Raw genomic sequence first — 20,618 nt, 5'->3', positions numbered from 1 at the left:
TGCAGAATTCGCCGTGAGTTACTTCTTTGTAAATGTTCTATGGGTTGTGGGTTCGGAGCTATGTGTATGTGCGCCTTTCTACTCCACCATCTTGGCTCCGCCCCCTCAAAATATGGAACTCAAAATTTTAAAAAATGAATGTTAAAAATTCTTTACTTGTGTTTAGAAAAAAATAAAATGTATTTGAAAAAAATTTAGTTCTAGTTCCTCTGGAATAAGCTAGTTCCCCTGTCCCATTCTCCTTTCCCAGGCAAAGCACAGGAAAGATGCTCATGAGCAGAAGGCAGAAGGACCCAGGTCCAAGGGCAGCTAGGAGCAAGAGGTAAGGGCCAAGTATGACAGATTTGAATCAGGGAGGGTTTCTTGGAGAAGATGAGACCTCCAATTTGGCTTCAAAGTGTGGGGAAGGTGGGATACCTAAGGTCCTCAATGGGTCAAGGGGATGCGGGATGAAGGTTCATTCATTTCACTGATTCACTCAGTCTATGTGAAGGATACATAGATAAAATCAGAGAACATCAAGGCTAGAAGGACCCAAGAGAGCATGCCCAGATTATAAGATGCAGTTGGGAGATAACTAGGCTTAACTGTAGCCTTTTTGGGGTGGGAGTGGGAGCAGAAGTGAGGGGAAAAAAATAAAGTTAAAAGTGCACAGCAGAGAAAAAAAGAAACCCAACCAGGAAGCAAAGAAAAGCTGGGCAGCTCTGAAAACTATGTGTAGTATTTTTTATATAGGTTTTCTTGAAATGAAAATTTATTGTTTTATATTTAATCTTCTCTTATGTGCTGCTATGTGCATAGTTTTTTCTTTTCTTATTTTGTATTTAAGTTTACTTTTTTGTTTTTTTAATAGTTTCATTTATTTATTTTTAGATTTCAACATTCATTTCCATAAAATTCATTTCCATAAAATTTTGAGTTCCAAATTTTCTCCCCACCTCTCCCCTCCCCCCACTCCATAACACCTTGCATTCTGATTACCCCTTTCCTCAATGTGCTCTCCCTTCTGTCACACCCCACCCTTCCCTTATCCCCATCTTCTCTCTTTTTTTGAAGGGCAAGATAAATTTCTATACCCCATTATCTGTATTTCTTATTTCCCAGTTATATGCAATAACAATTCTCAACATTCGTTTCTAATACTTTGAATTCCAACTTCTCTCCCTTCCTCCCTCCCCACCCAACCCCACTGCGAAGGCAAGCAATTCAATACAGGCTATATATGTGTCATTTTGCAAAAGACTTCCATAAAATTCATGCTGTGTAAGACTAACTATATTGCCCTCCATCCTACTCTGTCCCCTCCTTTTTTCTATTCTCCTATTTGACCTTGTCCCTTCCCGAAAGTGTTTATTTCTAGTTACTCCTTTCTCCCATTTGCCCTTCCTTCTCTCATCCCCCTCACCCTACTTGTCCCCTTCTCCCCTACTTTCCTGTAGTGTAAGATAGATTTTTATACCAAATTTAGTGGGCATGTTATTCCCTTCTTAAGTCAAATGTGAAGAGAGTAAGCTTCACTTTTCCCCTCTCACCTTCCCTTTTCTCCTCCATTGAAAAAGATTTTTCTTATCTCTTTTATGAGTGATAGTCTGCCCCATTCCATTTCTCCCTTTCTCCTTCAAATATTTTCCTCTGTTACCCCTTAATTTTATTTTATTTTTTATGGCTATCATCTCTTCTGATTCAACTCAACCTATACTCTCTGTCTATATGTGTGTGTATGTGTGTCTATAATCCCTCCCCCTACCCAAATACTGAGAAAAGTTTCAAGAGTTACACATATTATCTTTCCATGTAGGAATGTAAACAGTTCAGCTTTAGAAAGTCCTTTATGATTTCTCTTTCCTGTTTACCTTTTCATGCTTCTCTTGACTCTTGTGTTTGAAAGTCAAATTTTCTATTCAGTTCTCGTCTTTTCCTCATGAATACTTGAAAGTCCTCTATATCATTGAATGACCATTTTTTCCCTTGAAGTATTACACTCAGTTTTACTGGGTAGGTGATTCTTGGTTTTAATACCAGTTCCTTTGACTTCTGGAATATCCTATTCTAAATCCTTTAGTTCCTTAATGTTGAAGTTGCCAGATCCTGTGTTATCCTGATTGTATTTCCACAAGACTCGAATTGTTTCTTTCTAGCTGCTTGCAATGTTTTCTCCTTGACCTGGGAACTCTGAAATTTGGCCACAATGTTCCTAGGAGTTTCTCTTTTTGGTCTCTTTCAGAGGTGATCGGTGGATTCTTTCAATATTTATTTTGCCCTGTGGTTCTAGAATATTAGGGCAGTTTTCCTTGATAATTTCATAAAAGATAATGTCTAGGGTCTTTTTTTTGATCATGGCTTTCAGGTAGTCCCATAATTTTTAAATTGTCTGTCCTGGATCTATTTTCTAGCTCAGTTGTTTTTCCAATGAGATGTTTCACAATATCTTCTATTTTTTTCAATCTTTTGGTTTTGTTTTGTAACTTCTTGGTTTATCATATAGTCATTAGCTTCCCTCAGCTCCATTCTCATTTTTAAAGAACTGTTTTCTTCAGTGAACTCTTGAACCTCCTTTTCCATTTGGCTAATTCTGCTTTTTAAAGTCTTCTTCTCCTCATTGGCTTTTTGGACCTCTTTTGCCAATTGAGTTAGCCTGTTTTTAAAGGTGTTATTTTCCTCAACATTTTTTGGTTCTCCTTTAGCAGGCTGTTGACATGCTTTTCAAGCTCTTCTATGGCCTGAGCCCATTTCATATTCATTTTGGAGGTACTGGAGGCAGAAGCCTTGACTTCCTATGACAGTATGCATTGTTCTTCCTCAACTGAAAGGATGGAAGGAGATACATGTTCACCAAGAAAGTAACCTTCTATGGTCTTATTTTTTTTCCCTTTTTTGGGCATTTTTTCCAGCCAGTTACTTGACTTCTGAATCTTTTGTCAAGAGGAGGGTCCTAGTGCTCCTCTTCCTCCCAAGACTGTACTCAGGGCTGAGATTCAGATCAGCTGCTCAATTCCCCCAGGGGCTTTTGGTGGGGGTGGGGCCGCCACTCAGGGCTGATCCCCTGCTCAGTCCCACCAAAGGCTTTAAACTGAGCTGCTTGGACAATGGACCCAGGCTGCTTTTGTGGCCACCGTTGCTGTCTGCTGCTGCTGCTGCTGCCACCTCTGCTACGGCCTGCAGCCAGTGCTGGGGGGACCCTGCTCCCCTCTCACCCAGCTGGGAAAGCCCTTCCACACTGACCTTTGAAACTTTCTTTGTTGCTTGTGGGTTGAGGGATCTGGGACCCTCCCTGCTGGGGAGACTGCCCCAGAGACCTGTTCCAGTCCTGTTCCTCCCGGTGCCATGTGGCCAGGGCTGGGCTCTGCTCCACTCAGCATCCTGTGGGGTAGACCTTTCCTGTCGGCCTTCCAGGTTACCTTTGTCTGGAAATCTCTTTCACTCTGTCATTCTGTGGCTTCTGCTGCTCTAGAATTTGTTGAGAGTCATTTTTTACAGGTATTTTGTGGGCAGTGGGGGAAGCACTAGAATATATGCATCTTTCTATTCTGCCATCTTGGCTCCATCCCCCTGTATTTAAATAAAAAAAGAACATGGCTCATTCATCACCTTCTACATGAAGTCACTCCTGATCTCCCTTAATTCCAGTGCCTTCCCTCTGTTAATCAACAGATTATCCAATTTATCCCAGATACAGGTGGTTTGTATGCGGTTGTTCGCATGCTATCTGCCCCTCCCCCCCATTAGACTGGGAGCTCCTCCTGGGCAGGGACCGTCTTTTGGCTTTTGTTGTATCTCTCAAGCTTAGCTCAATGCCTGGAACATAGTAGGTGTTTAGCAAATGTTTATTGACTGATTGACTGATTTTAAATGTTTTCCTCTTCATTTCCTGCCCCTTCATTTAAACAAAGACAGCAGTGGAACTGAAGAAGAATGATCCGACATCTCCAGTTGTTCACTAGAAAGGTGTTCTCTCTGACACTCTCAGTCTCTAGCTTTGGGTCCTGCAGGAGGCATTATCTTCCATAGATTAAGAAGAGATCTTGGGGACCCAGGAACCAACTTCCACAGCAACTCACCTCCTGTGGGGCTCCTGCCCCTATTTCCTGGGCTGGAGTTGCAATATGGCAGACTTGTGCTTAAGAGATCTGTTGATCTGAGGTATGTGACTCTTGGAGCCAGGGCTAGGTTGGGTTGGTGGTTTTTATGTTTGTTTGGGGTTTTTTTTAGATCTAGATTTCAGTCTTCTTTCTTCTGATGAGACCAACTTCCTCATTCCTATCCTCCATCCCTGGGGTCTCCCAAGCCCTCAGCCTGCCCAGTAAGGGTTGACCTAAGATTGACCAGGAGACCAGGAAATCAGGTAAGATTCACCTCTGAATCTTACTACCCCATTTATGACTGTGGCCCAGTTATATCATTTCTCTAGGACTGAGTTTCCCCATATGTAAAAATGAAGAGATTGGATGAGATGGTTCCCTGCCATTCGTGACTAAACCTACTTCAACCCTACCCTATTAACTAAAAGAGGAGGTAAGTGGGACAGAGTAGGAAGACCCAGGTCAGGGTCAGACAACACTAGCCAAATAGTTCTTCATACCTAGCAAGTAAAGAGGGAATTGTAGGGTTGTTTTATCATCTGATAGTTTAATCAAAATTACTGAGAGGAAGAGGAGGCAGGGAAAGCTAGAAGAACAGGGAAAGGTGGGAAGGAGAGAGTCGTCTGAGTTTTCTTGGCAGTGAAGCCAGCAGGGGCTGGCAGAGGTGTTCTGGGGCCAGCTGGCCTGCCAAAACCTGGTAAAACTGAAGCTTTGTCCTTTCATCCAAGAGCCAAAAGCATATGCCTAAGAGCAGACTAGGGGTGAGGCAGAGCCCAAAGCCTAGACCAGAGAGGTGTGTGAGGCCACACTTGGGTGGCTTCCCTTTTCAGAGAGCTCTCTGAGAGATGGAAGGTTTGGAGTTTCTCCTGGGTCTGTGTTGAGGGGGATGGAGGAATGAAGATAAAAGATAGAGGTCCAAGGAAGGGTGAGCAAAGAGAACTCAGCCACAGCCTGGTCCCACTGAACCTCTCCACCTGTCAGCTCTTGATCCCCAGTGGACATCACCCCTCTCTCACTCCTCCTTCTCTACCCCCCACTCCCCATCCTCTATTCCCACGTCTAAGGTTTTGCTTAAGTACTGAGGTGGAGAGACCCTCGTCCATGAATTTGCTATTTTTTGTTCCAAGTGGTCACATAGTTCAAGAGATACCATGGAAGTAAGAACAGCAAAATTTGGCAACTGATTGGATATGTGGGGGGAGGGAGAGTGAGCACACAAGGATGACAGCCAAGATATTTGAAAGAATATGTGAATGAATGAATATTAAGGACTTACCATGTGCCACAGAAAAGTAAGACAGTCCCTGTTCTTCAGAAGCCCAAAGTCTAACAGAGGAAACAACACACATGGAAGGTTTCAGGTGCAAATGAGATAGAAAGGTCCCATGGTCCTTAGGGTACAGCACCAAAGCGGATGTGGATGCATCTTCTCTCACTGTATTTCCACTGACGAAATCTCATCAGTTTCTGATACTGAACCTTGACAATGCCGAGGATTTTGGTGGCAAAAACTTTCTGGAGTTTCAATAGATATGACTACAGCCTCTTCAGGAGCTATTGCAAGGCTGCATCCCCTGGAGGAATTGATGCCCAGGATGGCAGCTGGGGGCACTGGGCTGGAAGCATTGCTATTCCCAAGAGTTCAGGGTCTTGGGCTGTCTCTGGCATGGTCTGAGGGGAAATAGTGGCTGTGGTGATGACACTTCAATTTTTCTGGCACATATTGCCTCCCATAGAGGAAGCTAGTGGCTCAATGGATAGAGTATTGGGCTTGGAATCAGGAAGACCTGAATTCAAATCCAGCCTCATACACTTATGGGTTGTGTGACCCTGGGCAAATGACTTAATCTTTGCTTTAATTCTTTCCACTGTAAAAATGGGTATTATAATAATTGGATCTGCCTCACAGGGTTGTTGTAAGGATCAAATGAGATGACATTTGTAAAATTGCTTAGCACAATTCCTGGCACATATAAAAATACTTCTTCCCTTCTCATTTTCCCCACAAGATGCCCTGTTGCTTTAGCTAGGTTGGCTTTCCAAAACTGAGAGAGGCAATTGGTAGGGATAGTCAACCCCTTCACCAGGGACTGGACTAGAAGTAAAACCAATAATTTGGGGGAAGGTGTGCTTCCATCCCCAAGAGTTCCTGGGCTTATCCATCCATTGGTGGCAGTTGGTCCTTGGATGTTGTTGGTGATAAGGAAGGTAGGTCTCTTCTCCACAGTGATTCCTCCCCCTCAATGATGGCTGTGGGTGCTGAACTGGAAGCAGATCTGGTGGTTTGGGGGATTCTGCTCTAGGAATCCAAGGCTCTTAGGTTCAGAGTCTCTGACCACTTTCCTTCTTATCTGATGTTCATAAATTTTGTCTGTACTGAAGCTTTTCAGTTTCAAGTAAACAAAGTTATATGTTTTATCATTTGTAATTGCCAGTATCTTTTGTTTGGTTAAAAAGTCTATCTCTTACCCATAGCTGTGAGAGGTATATGATTTATCTTCCAATTTTTAAATGATATGATATTTATCATCAAGATCCATTTAGAATGCATTCTGGAGTATGGTATAAAATGTTAGTCTAAATATAATTTCTGCCAAATAGCTTTCCAATTTTCCCAGCCCTTTTTTTTTCTTATCAAATAAGGAGATTTTTCTTAGGTAATTTGTGTTTTTCACTTTATTAAACACTGGGTTATCAAGTTCCATTGTTGCTGATTCTCCCTTGTCTAGTTTATTCCATTAATTCATCTCTATTTTTTTTTTTATCCAATACCAGATGGCTTTGATGACTGCTGCTTTATAATACAGCGTGAAGTCTGCAAGGGTTAGTCCCCCTTCATCTGTGCTTCTTTTTATAATCTCCCTTGATCTTCTAGATCTAGATTGTTTTTGTCTTATAGAGATCTATAAAAGTAATTTGATTGGTCTAGCATTAAAAGTGTAAATTCATTTTGATAATATTTTCATTTTAATTATGTTAGCACAGCCTAACCATGAACACTGAATATTCCCCCAGCCTTTTAAGTTGTTCTTTATTTCTTTAAGGAACACTGTAATTGAATCTAGATAAATATTTTTGTATGTATTTTGGTGGGTCAATCCCCAGATATTTTACACATTTTGTAGTTATTTGATTTCTCTATTATTACTTTTTGTGTTTTGTTATTATTAGGTAGAAAGGCTGTTGATTTTTGAGCATTTATTGTGTAGCCTGCAACTTTTCTAAAATTATTCATTGTCTCAAGTAGTATCTTTGCTGATTCTCTAGGATTTCCCAGATACACTATTATATCATTGGTAAATAGGGATAGTTTCATCTCCTCTTTACCTGTCTTTATGCCATTAATTTCTCTCTCTTTGCATATGATGCTTGCTTTTGATTTTAGATAGATGCTTTCTACGATACTAAAAAAAGTCCCTGTATCTCTAAACTTCGTAGGGATTTTAGCATAAAGGGTTGTACTTTGTCAAAGTCTTTTTCTGCATCCACTAAGATGATCATGTAGTTTTAGATATTTTATTCTTTAATATGACTAATCATGCTTATTTTCTTAATATTGAACCATTCTTGCATCCCTGATATAAATTTCAATTAGTCATAATGAACGGTCTATTGGATAAATTGCTGTTGTCTGATAGGATTTTGTTTAATATTTGTGACTCAATGCTCATTTATGATATTGGTCTATAATTTTCTTTTTGTGTTTTATCTTTCCTTGGTTTTGATATTAGGACAATATTTGTATTACAAAGGGATTCAGGTAAAGTGTTTTCTTCTCAGTTTTTGGAGTATGGATACTGACTGTTCTCTAAAAGTTTGATAGAATTCTCCTGGACCAGGAGTTTTTTACTTTGGTAGTGTCTTTACAATTAGATCTGTTTTTTAAAGATTGAGTTATTTAAAATTTCTATCTAGTTTTCTGATAGTTTGTTATTTTACGTTTTTGAAGGTATCCTCTATTTCTTTTGTTTTCTCAAGTTTGTTAGCATATATGTAGATAATATGTCATATGTAATCTGTGGTTTGAGAACCATCTTTCTGTCCTGTCAAGATTTTTTTGGAACTTGAATCTTCCATTCAATATATTAGCTGCCCCTTCCACTTTCTATCATCTACAGATTTGGTGAGCATGACCTCTATGCCTTCATTCAAGGCCTTGGTAAGGGCGTATAGATAGTCCCACAGAATGCCATCCTTAAGATAGGAAGCTAAAACTCCTTACCCCTTTGAGGACGTCATGGGTTTGATACTGAGTCCCCATCAGTAAGAATGGGCTGTACTGAACCATCCATACTCCCTTGGTCAGTCCTCAACTGGGCATCTTTGCAAGGTGTTTCTAAGGTCGTAGAAGGTTCAAGAACCAGGGTCTGGCTGTGAGAGAAACTTGTCAAGGGCTCAGCTGGCAGCCTAAGTGAGGGTTGCCAAAGTCCTCTCCAAGGCACCCAATAGAGCTGCCCAGATAATGGTGACCACCCCCTGTCCTCTCTATGAAGGAGTGATTAATGACAGTCATTAAGTAATGAGCCTTGGGCAGAAATGATATCACAGAGGACAATTTCTGGGACAATGTTGCCCTGGGACAGAATGGGCATGGAGAGCCAGGAGTCAGAGGCCCCAACACTGGTGACGTGGCCTGTGGAACCTTCCCTGGGGCAGTCAGAGAGCCAAGGCCCTGCCTGTCTGGGAAATGAGGGGGCAGAATGATGACTGGAAGGCCATGTGCATTAACCATCTCTTTCTTCTCTTTCCCTGCCCCAAACCAAACCTTAAAATCTAGGTGAGAGACAGAAGTAAAACACAGAGTCCCTGGTCTAATACGGGGAAGGGGCAAGACCCTGCTTTCAAGAAGCTGCCAGTTAGAGGAAGGAGACAGGAAAATATTCTCAGGATATCCCTAGTCTGAGGTGAAGAGACAAAGCTCTGCTCTCAGGAAGGCCCCCCCCCCCCAATCTGGGAGGGAGAGTTAAGGGATAGGCCTAAGGATTCTGTCAGTCTGAGGTAGGAGACAAAGCCCTGCTCTCAGGGTCTCCCTAGTCTGAACTGCCAACAAGGTTCTGCCCCCACGATGCTCACAGTCTGGGGGAGGATAGGCTCTCAGACAAGAAACAACTGGAGAACAGGAACAAGAAGGGATGCAGATCTACATGATCTGATCCCTTCTGTAATGTTCTGGAGCTCAGCAACAGTTATTTATAACTGCAAGGAGGTCATGTATCAAACTCCCATCTTTTTACCAATGAAGGAACTGCGGCTTGGGGAAGTCTTAACTTTCCCTAGATCACACAGGTATCAAGCAGCAGAGCCTCCGTGTAAACCCAGGTTGTCTCACTCCAAATCCAGCATTCTTTCTCACAAAATCTAGAAGGAAAACGACAAGACAGAATTAGTCAGGACAAGCTGGGTCTTGAAGCCTAGGGGCTCAGAAGAGGTGCTGTGTTGGAAATGTTGATTTTATCTCCCAGTTCCCAAGTAGAGAGGGCATGGCCAGTGTTAACTCTGAGCCAGGCTGAGTCCCTGTGTGGCTTGGGTTGTCCAGTTCCCAGGTCTAGAACCCCTATTTCACCACTGCTAGTGTTCAGGCAGGTGGACAAGCTCTGGACGGGTCCCTTTTCTCTAAGAGTCTGCTTCGATGCATCTGCTTTTACCTTGGGAATCTTGAAATCCAACTCTAGCTTTCAGATTCTAGGAAGAAAGGCAGACTTTCCCGGGGATTTCCCCAGCTAAGCTACTTCCTGTTCAACTGTGATCCCTAAGTGTTCAGAGTCCAGAATTGAAAGCCTAGCAATCATCCCCCTACTTCCCTTCATCTCAACCCTTTCAGGCTCAGGCCTGAGAAAGTCAGGGTGTGGGTCAAAGGGGTCATGCTCAGTTCCTCTCTGGAGACTCCATCAACCCTCCTGAGGGTGCACTTCAGTCTCCAGGTCACTTGGATCTGGGATGAGGTCAGTGGCGTGGGAGAAGAACCTTGACTACTGAACAGAGACTGGGAGAAGGACATGGAGTAAAATAGCTGGACAGAGTTAGGAGAGAGGAGAGACAAGGAGAGATACAGAAGAAAGCAAGAAGAGTCAAGAGGAAGAAATGGAAGCCAGGGAGAAGGAGATTGAGAAGGAGAAGAGAGAGATTCAGAGAGACTGATCCAAGGGGACAGGAAGAGAGAGAGACAGAGATAGGGAGGAAGACCAAGAACAAGAGATAAACAGAGGAACAAAATACAAGACAGGAAAGAGAACAATGTGAAAAGCTGGGGGTTCCCCTGAGTTCTCAGGCTGCCCCTTCTCCCCTCCCCAACAATCAGCATCACAGCCCTAAGACTGGGAGAACAGAGCCCATGACCCCAGACCCAGCCAGGCCCCCAGCAAGCATGGGCAGTCCCTCATGGCCAAGATCAAGTGTGGTCCCTGTTCACCTGCCAGCCTACTGAAAGCCCTTGGTCTTGTGAATTTCCCATAGCCCTTATATCTAGATCACTTGTTGGCTATGCCCTTAGTATAGACTGCCTGGAGTTGCGTTATCTGTTCCTATGGGAGTCTTGTCTTCCTTGTCTGGTAGTGATTTCCCCTGCTCCTGACTCTCATGTCAAGGTCCATTGACAGGGCTGGTTACATGTGAGGTGTTCAGTTCCTTGGGGAATGGAATTATTTTTCATCTATATACTCACAACACAGTACTTAATAAATATTTATTGAATGAATGAATGACAAATTCATTTTGTTCCCATTTCACAGATAGAGATAGAGTTGGATTTGGCTCTGCCACCCCTCCGGTCCCCTCTGACCTACCCAGTCCATGGATGAGTCAGTGTCTGAGCCCAGCCCAAGAAGGAGGGAAGGGCTGGGGGCAGACAAGTCCTAACGAGCCAGGCCCCTCCTGTGTGACAGCACCCAGAGAATGTTGGGCCCTCCCCACCTGACTCCAGCCTACCTCCTCCGCTCAGACTTAGGCACTCAGTGCCTTCGGCTAAATTCAACTCAACAAACAGCTCCTTTGACTAGAGAAACCAGGCCTTAATTTCTACATCTATTATATGGGGGTCATAGGTGCTGACAGTGGGTATGTAGATCACCAAGGATAGCCAGGGAGACCCAGCCTGAGGAGTGCTTGGGGGTCTGCGGTCTACATCTGTGACAGCCTTTCTAAGCCTTTGAAACTCCACCCAGCCTCATCCATGGAGGGAAGGAAGCAGTAGGGCCCTAAGCCCCATCTCCATTCCTGCTAGAGGGGCTAGCCTCCTACAGGTAGGGAGGAGAGGAGGGAAAGGGACAGGTAGGTTCTCTTTTCTCATTTTTGGCTCTTAGTTACAGAGATAAATGTAATTCAGACAACGTAACAAAAGGGAGAAATCAGCAAAAATGGGGCCAGTCAGGGAAGGCTTCCTGGAGTCAGTGGCATGAGCTGAACCTGGGAGTATAAGAGATATAGTGGCGTGAAGAGGTAATTCCAGGTTACACAAAGGTAGGGAAAAGCCGAATGTGCCCCCTCCCCCACCAAGTCTCTCTCTAATCAGGTTCACGACCATTTTCTTCCGTGCTAGGGGCCTTGTCCCATCCCCAGGGAGAGACATTTTCTATGCTGATCTGTGGTAATACCAGCACTGCCAGGCACTTATATGATTAGCTAGAGCAGGGAAGGGGCCAGGACCTGGGTAGGGGCCAGGGGTGAGAGCCCAGCCCCCAGCCTGCCACACACAGACACCACTCAATGTCACCCATGGGCTCTCTGGCTGCTCTGCCTGCCCCAGTGTGGGGAACAATGCTCTTGTGTCTATGTGTGTGCCCTGGTAGAATCTGATCCACCCCCTTCCTGATCTCCCCTGGTACAGAGTGAGCAGGGCCCAGCACAGACACAGGGGACTCCAGCTTGGTGGAGAAGGAACAAACAGGATGAGTCACCTCCTTGTCCATGTAAAACTTTCCAAAGCCATCCACTCTGCTCATCTCCTTCATTCCTCTCTCTGGTCCTAGGTGGAGCTACACAGGGGGAAAGTGAGGCTACAGAAGAATAGAAGCCAAGCCAGGCTTTGAACCAAGGTCTCCTAACTACCCTATCTTTCCCTGTGCTAGGGTAACTAAGATAAGTGATAATTAGGTGCATTCTGATTTCATGAGAAAAAGAGCACCACTGTCAACACAGCACTGGCCTGGAGGTCAGGAGACCTGTGTTCAAGTCTCGACTCAGTCACAGACTGGCTGGAGGTGAGAAGGGGTATTGAGGATGGAAAGGACCTTCTAGGCAGGGCAAGGGACTTCACTGGTCCCAAGATTCTCCATTAGTAAAATGAGGAAATTGAACTGGATGACCTCCCAGTTCTGACTTTCTGTGGTCTAGGCTCCCTCCCAGCACTGACTTTCTATGTTCTATATTCAAAGGTTCCTCTTGGCTTAGATAGATAATAGCTCAAGAACCATGTAGTTTAGCCTATGTTCTATGTTCTAAGATGTCCCCAGCTTAGAGAGATCATAGCTCAAGAACCATATGGTTAACCCTGCATCCTGCTGATGAGAAAATGGAGCTGAAGGGACTTGCAAGGTCACACAACTCTCAATCAATCCACAAGCATCTTATTAAAAGCTTGCTGTGAGCACAAACCTCCTCCTATCTCCTCTTGGGAGGTAGTAGGAGCTTGCTGCAGATGTCCCTGCCCTGAAGAAGTTTACATTCTAATGGGAGGAGGTTGGAAGGGGAGGAAATAAAAGATAAAGGTAGGGTAGATGGGACAGCCTTAGAAGAGCTAGCACTTCAGAGGACCAGGAAAAGACCTGTTGCTTGGGCTGAATCTTCATGGGAGCAGGGGCTCTAAGGGTCAGAAGCAGAGAAATCATGCCAGCTATAGGGAAAACACATAAAAAAACCAAAGGCAAAGACAGAAGGGACAAGCACCCCGTGCAAGGAACAACAAATGGGACAGGCTGGTGGCTCTGGAGAGGATGCAAAGAGGAGTAAAGCATGAGGAGGTGACAAAGGTAGAAAGAGGCCAGGTTGTGAAGATCTTGAGATGCCAGACAAAGGGCTTGATATTTGACCCTGGAGATAATAGGGAGCCACTGAAGTTAATTGAACTGGGGAGTGAAAAAGTCAGACCTGTTCTTCAGTATGTGGAACAGGAAGTGAACAGAAGTGGGCACATCAGTGTTTAACTACCAGCTTTCTAAAAAAATTGAACATACGACATACTTCTCATTTTAAATTTCATTATTGACATTTTCCCATCATTTTTAAGTCTAGATGATCAACAAAGTATAAATTATGCCCCAGTTTGTAGCATTTGCCCATCTCTAAGGAGTAAATGCTCATCCCCTCTTGGGAGGTAGTTAGAGCTTGCTTGTTCCAGCACTTTCCTGGCTATTGCAGTAGATCAAGCATGAGGGGATGAAGGCTCATCCTAGGGGGAGGAGGAGTACATGAGACATATTGTGAAGGGAGAGAGAATAAATTTTGGCAATGGGTTGGATGTGTGGTATGAGCAAGAGTGAGGAGTCAAGAATGACAGTGAGGTTTCAAGCCTGATTGACTGGGAGCATAGTAGCATCTCTGATCATGAAAGGAGAGCTGGGAAAAAGGGAGGAGTTTGGGGAAGACTGTGAGTCTGCTTTGGATATTTGGCTTTGAGATGCTATGGGTCAGGAAGTTCAAGACATCCAACAGGTAGCTGGTGATGCTGGGGAGAGAGAGAGAGACCAGGGCTGGATAAATGAATCTAGGAATCATCTGTACAGAAATGATCATTGAATCTATAGGAGCTGATAAGATCACCAAGTGAGAGACCATAAACAGGAAAGAGCAGAGGGTCCAGGGTAGCATCTTGAAGGGCATCTTCTTAGATGTCACATAGTTGAAGGTCTAATGAAAGAAGATGGGGTCCATCAGATAGGAAGAGAGCTGAGAAGAGTCATAAAAACCCACAGGGGAGAGAGTATCCATGGGGAGAAGGTAATCAAGGGTATAAGTATTAATAAAATGCCACTAGACTTGGGCAGCTAAATGGCTCTATGGGCAGAATGCTGGGTCTAGAGTCAAGAAGACCTGAATTCTAATTCTGCCTCAGGTGCTTGCTAGCTGCGTAACCCTGGGTAAGTCACTTAACTTTTGCTTGCCTTAATCCACTAGAGAAGGAAAAGGCAAAGCCCTCCAGCACCTTTGCCAAGAAAACCCCATGGGCCGTATAGTCCATGAAGAATCCAAGAGTTGCCCATGATTTCTTGTTAGAAGACAAAGTTAGTGAGTATCTGAGGCTAGATTTGAACTTGGTTCCAGGTTACTCTTTCTTTCACATTTCCTGAATTCTAGCAGGGTGGTGGAGGGGGAGGAGGAAAAGGTCACCAGCAGGTTCTAGGGGAAGTCAGAGGGGTCCCTGCCCTGGGACCCTTTGATTCTTTCTATTTCAGTCCTGAGCTCCAGGTCCCTCCCCAGGGCTATCTGGCCCTCTTGTGGCCCAGATAGCCAGGTGTTGGTTGGGGAGTCCATCTCCATGAAACTCAGGCTCTCCCTCCCCTACAGGGAAACTTGGATTACCTGCCAGTTGTCAAGGAAACCAATTAGCACCCCCAGGACTCCAGGCAATAGCAGGCAGAGACAGGGAAAAGGGAATGTTTGGAGAATTTTTCTTTTTTTTCTTTTAAACCTGTTTTAATCCTCTTTGTTTTCTGCAGGGTTTTCCATTCTGTCTCAGGAGCCTCTCCCACATGGCCCAGATCCATCCTTTAACCCAACCCATAGCCCCACTCTGGCCCAGCTCAGCATCAGCACCTCAACCCCGTACGATGATCAGAGAGCATTTACTATGTGCCAGGAACAGGGTAGGCACCAGTAATACAAATTAAAATGAAAGACAATCCCTCAGGAAACTTACTTTCTAATTGAACCTACATGACACTGGCTATGAAGAATAATCTGCCCAAGTGGAAAGAGTACTGGACCCAAGAAATCCGAGCTTCAGTCCAGCTGACCTACTATGATCTTCAGCCAGTCTCTTCTGTCTCCATTTGAACTTCTGTAAAATGGGACATCCTATCTGCTGCCCTGGCTCCCTGGGTCATTAGCTGCCTGAGACCCAGAAGCTCCTAAAATCAATGTCCAGATGCTAGGGTCAGTAAGGCTTCCTGGGGTTCAGACGGAGACCAGCAGGGAACTGTTTACTGATGCTGCCAAAGGGTTGGTAAAGGGTGGCTCAAGGCTTGGTCTAAACAGCATTGAGCTCCCCACAATCCTTGGGTCATAGGAGCACGGCCAGGTGCTTTCAGAGGATGCTGTAGCTGCTTTGGATCAAACCAGAGAACCCTCATCCCCCAGGCCCAGCAGGCAGGACTCAACCTACCAAACACCAGAATTCCCTTGGCTTCCCTCAACCCCCTGTGCCCTATTCTTGCACTTTTCTTCTCACCTGGGAGATTCCTCAACTATGTCCAGGAGTCCCAAGGCCCAGTATCAGCTCTGAAGAGGCAAGGTCCCCTCCCCGGAGGGCTCCCAGGGAAGCTGAAGTTTGAAATAGTTCCTACAGCACCTAGAGCCTGGGCCATGTGGTCCTGCAAAAGCTTTGTATTACCTTGCAGCATGTCTGTGCTCTCTGAGTCAGAAACCAAAGAGACACAGCAGCCTTGAAAGGCAGGGAGTCTGGGGAGGGCTTGGGAGAGAGAAAGGGATGCAGAGGAATGAGAAAGAGACTGAGGCATAGTGAAACACAGGAGAGACAATGGGGCTGAGGTTGAACAGGCAAATCTGGGAGAGATTAGAGGCATAGAAAGAGATGGAAAGAGAAAGAGCTGATGGAGGAGCGGGGAAAAAATAGGAGAAGAGGGGAGGGGAAGAGAAAGAGAGAATGAGAGAACACACACAGAGAAACTCAGAAAAGACACTAGGGCAGGACAGATGGTGAAAACAGCGAGCTTGATGTAGAGGGAAAAATGGAGTCAGGGAAAGAATGATAGAGGAGAGGGAAAGGGAGAAAGAACAGAGAAGCAGAGACAGAAACATAAAGACCATTAAGAAAAATGACAATGGAGAGAACTAGAGAGGGACAGAAGAGAGACCTTCAACCTTCCCGCTCTCCTTCAACCAAACCTCAGCATGTAGCGGGCTTCCCCTCACTGGGAGCTTCCAGTAAAAGCCAGATGACACTTAGGATGCCGCTGAAAGGATGCTTGGTCAAGTTGGACAGCATGGCCTTTCAGGTCCATTTCTGAAATGAAATTCTATGAACAAGTGGCTGAAAGCCCCTGGTGCTGATGGGAAGACCCTGGCCAAGGCTTCTCTTTTCACCCCCAAAACCCACCCTTCTTCAAAGCTTCTCTCTTTCCATAATCTTGGCATGACCCCCCCAACTTCTTACTCTCCCTTATGTCAAATATCTTGCCATTTTTATGCAAGCATCATTGAAATAGCCTCCAAATGGTCTCCTTGTCTCCAGTCGCTGAAGGGTACCTTCCACACAGTTGCCAAAGTGATTTCCCATAATAGCATATCTGACTGTGTCATCTCCCTGACTTAAACAACTCCAGTGGTTTCCTGTTGTGTCCAGAATAAAAAATATAAACTCTCCCAACCCCATCTCTCAAGTCTTTGAGGACAGTACTCCCGTTTCCCAATATACTTCAGTCAAGCTGAACCAGCCTTCTTGCAATTCTCACTAAGGACGTTCCATCTCCCATCATCATGCCTGGAATGCACTCTCTTTTCACCTCCATCCTTCTTCCTTCAAGATGCACCTCCTACAAAAGTATTTTCCTCATCCTCTCAATGCTTGGTACTGCTTTGTACCTAACTAGAAGCAGTTGGTGTCACAGTGGATAGAATGATGGGGCCCGGAAAAGAGACGATCAGCGTTCGAATGTGACTTTGAACACTTACCAGCTTAGCTGCGTGGCCCTGGGCAAGTCACTTCACCTCTGTTTGCCTTAGTTTCCTCAACTGTAAAATGAGCATAATAGTAGCATCTACACAGTGCCCAGTGGATACTGTGGGCTCAGAAGGGGCCTCATCCAGGGGGGTCTCATATTGTAGTAGGTGCTGTCTGTATAAATGCTTATTCCTTTCCCTAAACAACTTAAAATTCATTTGTATTTATTCATCTTATATTCACTGTGTGTAATTATACGTATGTATATTAGTCTCTCCCATTAGAATGTAAGCACCTTGCAAACAGGAGCTGTTTCATGTATTCTTTTACTCATTCATTCTTTAACCAGTTGTGTTTCTCTCCCCTACCCCCACTCTGTGGCACTTAATACATGTTTATTGATCACTGCCTGCAAGACCAGGTGCAGACGTAGGAGTCCTGGACGGACAGGCTGCAGGCTTGTAAGCTGCCTTGCAAAAGAAGTGGAGGAGTCTCCTTCTTGTAAAGGGCAGTTTCCCCACTCATACACTGGGATCGAACCAACCAGACCCCAGAGGAAAAGAAACCCTCTCCTGAAGTTGACTCAGAGTCTTGGTTTCTCCTTCTGTAGAAAGAGAACAATACCACCTGCCTTTCCTAGCTCCCCATTGCAGGTGGTTGAGTCAGGAACCCTGCATTCTAGTCTTGGCCCTACTAATTGCTAGAGGCATGACTGGGAAAATTCCATAACTAAACTGAGCCTCAATGTCCTCTTTCATACAATGTGGATCATACCCTGTGACCTACCTTGGATAGCAGGGAAAGTGCTCTGTGGAAATGGGAGGCGTCTCTCTGGGGCTTCACATTTCCTTTCCGGAAAAGAGTACCATCATTTTAGATGGCATTGGGGATTACATCTTTGCCAGTAAGCCTGCCCTGACCTCCTCCAACCCACACTGATTCCCCCTTTCCTGACCTCCTACAACATTTCCTGTCTGTGTTCTTCAATTGGGCATCTCCATGTGGCAACTCAAAGAGACACAGCAGCTTCAGAAGGCAGTGAGTCTGGGGAAAGTCTGGGGTGGTGGGGAGAAAGGGATGAGGAACGAGAAAGAGACCAAGGCACAGTGAAACAGGGGAGAGACAATGGGGCTGAGGATGAACAGGCAGGATGGAGGCATAGAAAGAGATGGAAAGAGAAAGAGCTGATAGGGGAGGAGGGAAAGAAGAGAAGAGAGGAAGGGAAGAGAGAGAGACAGGGAGAGAGAGAGACAGAGAGAGAGAGACAGAGAGAGAGAGACAGAGAGAGAGAGAGAGAGAGAGAGAGAGAGAGAGAGAGAGAGAGAGAGAGAGAGAGAGAGAGAGAGAGAGAGAGAGAACAAGAGAACTCTTTCCTCCTAATCTCCCCCTTCCCCCTGGCTTCCGGCTTCCCTGTTTCTCTTAAGGGCAATCTCATCTTTCATTTCCCCAGGATCACAGCCTTGGAGTTTCCTTTAATTCTTTCCTCTTCCTCCCCTCTCCCTCAATTATAAGTAGGCCACGTCTTGCCTATTTTATTTACTCCATATCTTTGGCCTCTGACCCCTTTTCTCTACTACATGGTCAGCACCATAGTTTGGCCAAGAGTATTGCAATAGCCTTCGACTGGTCTCCCTGTATCCAATATCTGTAATACTTTCTCCTCACCATTGCCAAACTGATCTTCCTATAGTGATTTTGCCATCCCCCTCCTCAAGAAGCTGCCGTAGCTCCCTATTTCCTAAAATACAAACTTAGCATTCAAAGTCCTGTGTAATTGATTTTTCCAGGAGGATTACATATTACTCTCCTTCAGGTACTCAACTGGAAGGAAGGAAACAAACACTTATTAAGTGCTTACTACTACTCATCTGGCCTAGGGATAAATTCTGTGAATACAAACAGAAATGAGCAAAAAGAAAGTTATTCCCTGCCTTCAGGAGCTTACATTCGACACAAACAGTGCGGAGGAGGCAGTACAGAGAAAGGCAGGCACAAGCCCAGGAGAAGATGGAAGGCAGGCCCACCTGGGCCCCTCCACACAAGGGAGAAAGAAGAGGGTGGGTCTCCAAGAACAGTAAAGTGGTAATTGAGCTTGGAGAGTGGTGGGCTTCTCCAGGGTGGAGACCCCTGATGTTGAGCAAAGTTTCAGGATGGGCCAGCTGTAGAGTGGGCATCATTCTGGAGCCCAGAAAGAGTTACGAACAGGACTGAGAGGGGATGCCTACTCGTATACCCATGCCATCTCCTTGCCTTTTCATAGCGACACTCCCGTGATTGGCATGTTCTCCCTCCTCATTTTTGCTTAAGTCCCAGCTCAAGAGCCACTTCTTTCAAGGGTCCTTTCCTGATTCCCCAAGTTGTTGGTTCCCCCAGATCACTGCGTATTTTATTCTCCATTTCCTTTGAACATCCTAATAGAATATGAGCTCCCAGAGGGAAAGGGCCACCTCATCTTTGTCTTTGGATCCCCTGAGCTGAGCACAGCTGCTTAACAAATGTTTATGAATTGATTTCATTTCATATTTCTTCTTGATGCTAAGCCTTGCACCCTTTTCACTACTTCTCCCAGGCCTCTACATGCCTGGCCTCCGAAGTCTATACAAAAGGTAGGCCTTCTCCCCTTCCAATCGTTCCCCAACCACTCCTAACAAAGAACGGTTGCCAACCCCTCCCAAAGCTCCTTCAAATCCATTTATCAAGGCCTCTTCCTCAAACCATTCTTTGACTTCTCCCAATAATCCACTTCAGCTCCTCCTGTACTTTAAGCAGCTCTGTCCCCAAACTTCATGGTGGATTGAGCAGAAGGGCAGAGACAAAGTACTTGACTTCATATCCCGGTTCTGTCATTCACTGTGTGGCTTTGGATTAATTACTTCAGCACTCTGGGCCTGTTTCTTCAACTGAAAAAAACAGATGCACAATCCCATCATCCATACTTTCAGCACGTGGAACCCTACACTGTATGGGTCTGTCAACCCCCTCCCAATACCATCTCTCTTTGCCACCAGCCTGGATGATTGCCATTGCCCCATTCCTTATCTGGGTACTAAAATAATCTTTCATATACTTAGCTCTGTGCATGTAACTCATCTGCTCCGAAACCTTCAGTGGTTCCCTTCTGCTCACTATCTTTAATCCGGCAGTGAAAGTTCTCCACATTATGGAGGCTCCCTTCAAAATCTGAGGACACAGTATCAGCCACCATGCACTCCCATGCTCCGGTCAAAGCATCCTGCTTCCTCCAGTGGCTCTTTCTCCCACACAAAATCCCCTCTCTTCTGTGTCTTTCAGGCTCCCAAGCCTGAAAAGTCCTTCCCACCTAATATCCTGCAGAGCTCACCTCCTACTGAGGCCTTTCCTGATTTTCTAGCTGCTGGGACCTTCCCCATTACATTGCATTTACTTCTGTGTGTATTTGATTAGAATATAAGCTTCTTGAAGGCAGGGGCTTTTGTTCTTTGCCTCGAGTCCCTAGCACCTAGCCCAGCATGCAGTTAATAAAGCTGGATAGATGGACAAGGCTCTTTGGAAAGCCAGATCCAGTTATTTTCAAGTCGGCACGCACAGGACACAGTATGCCTGGGTGGAAGCCCTACTTTACCACTGACTACTTAGGTGACTTTGGGAAAGTCACTTAACCTTCCTCACCTGTACAGAGAAGGGGACAAGACTCTATGCTTGCTGGGGTCCCTTCCAAATCCTAGATC

General features: G+C 45.1%; 1 long non-coding RNA gene across 1 annotated transcript; it reads left to right on the top strand.

Moving 5' to 3' along the window:
* Positions 1-872: 872 nt before the first annotated feature.
* LOC140531238 (uncharacterized) lies at positions 873-17,217 on the top strand. Its single transcript, XR_011976304.1, has 2 exons — positions 873-14,297; positions 14,729-17,217. It is a non-coding gene; the product is annotated as an uncharacterized lncRNA (long non-coding RNA).
* The last annotated feature ends 3,401 nt before the right edge of the window (positions 17,218-20,618 follow it).

This window comes from Notamacropus eugenii, chromosome 1 (genome assembly GCF_028372415.1).
Source record: "Notamacropus eugenii isolate mMacEug1 chromosome 1, mMacEug1.pri_v2, whole genome shotgun sequence".
NCBI lineage: Eukaryota > Metazoa > Chordata > Mammalia > Diprotodontia > Macropodidae > Notamacropus > Notamacropus eugenii.
The sequence above is the reverse complement of the archived record's forward strand: the minus strand, read 5'-3'. Positions and strand labels throughout refer to the sequence as shown.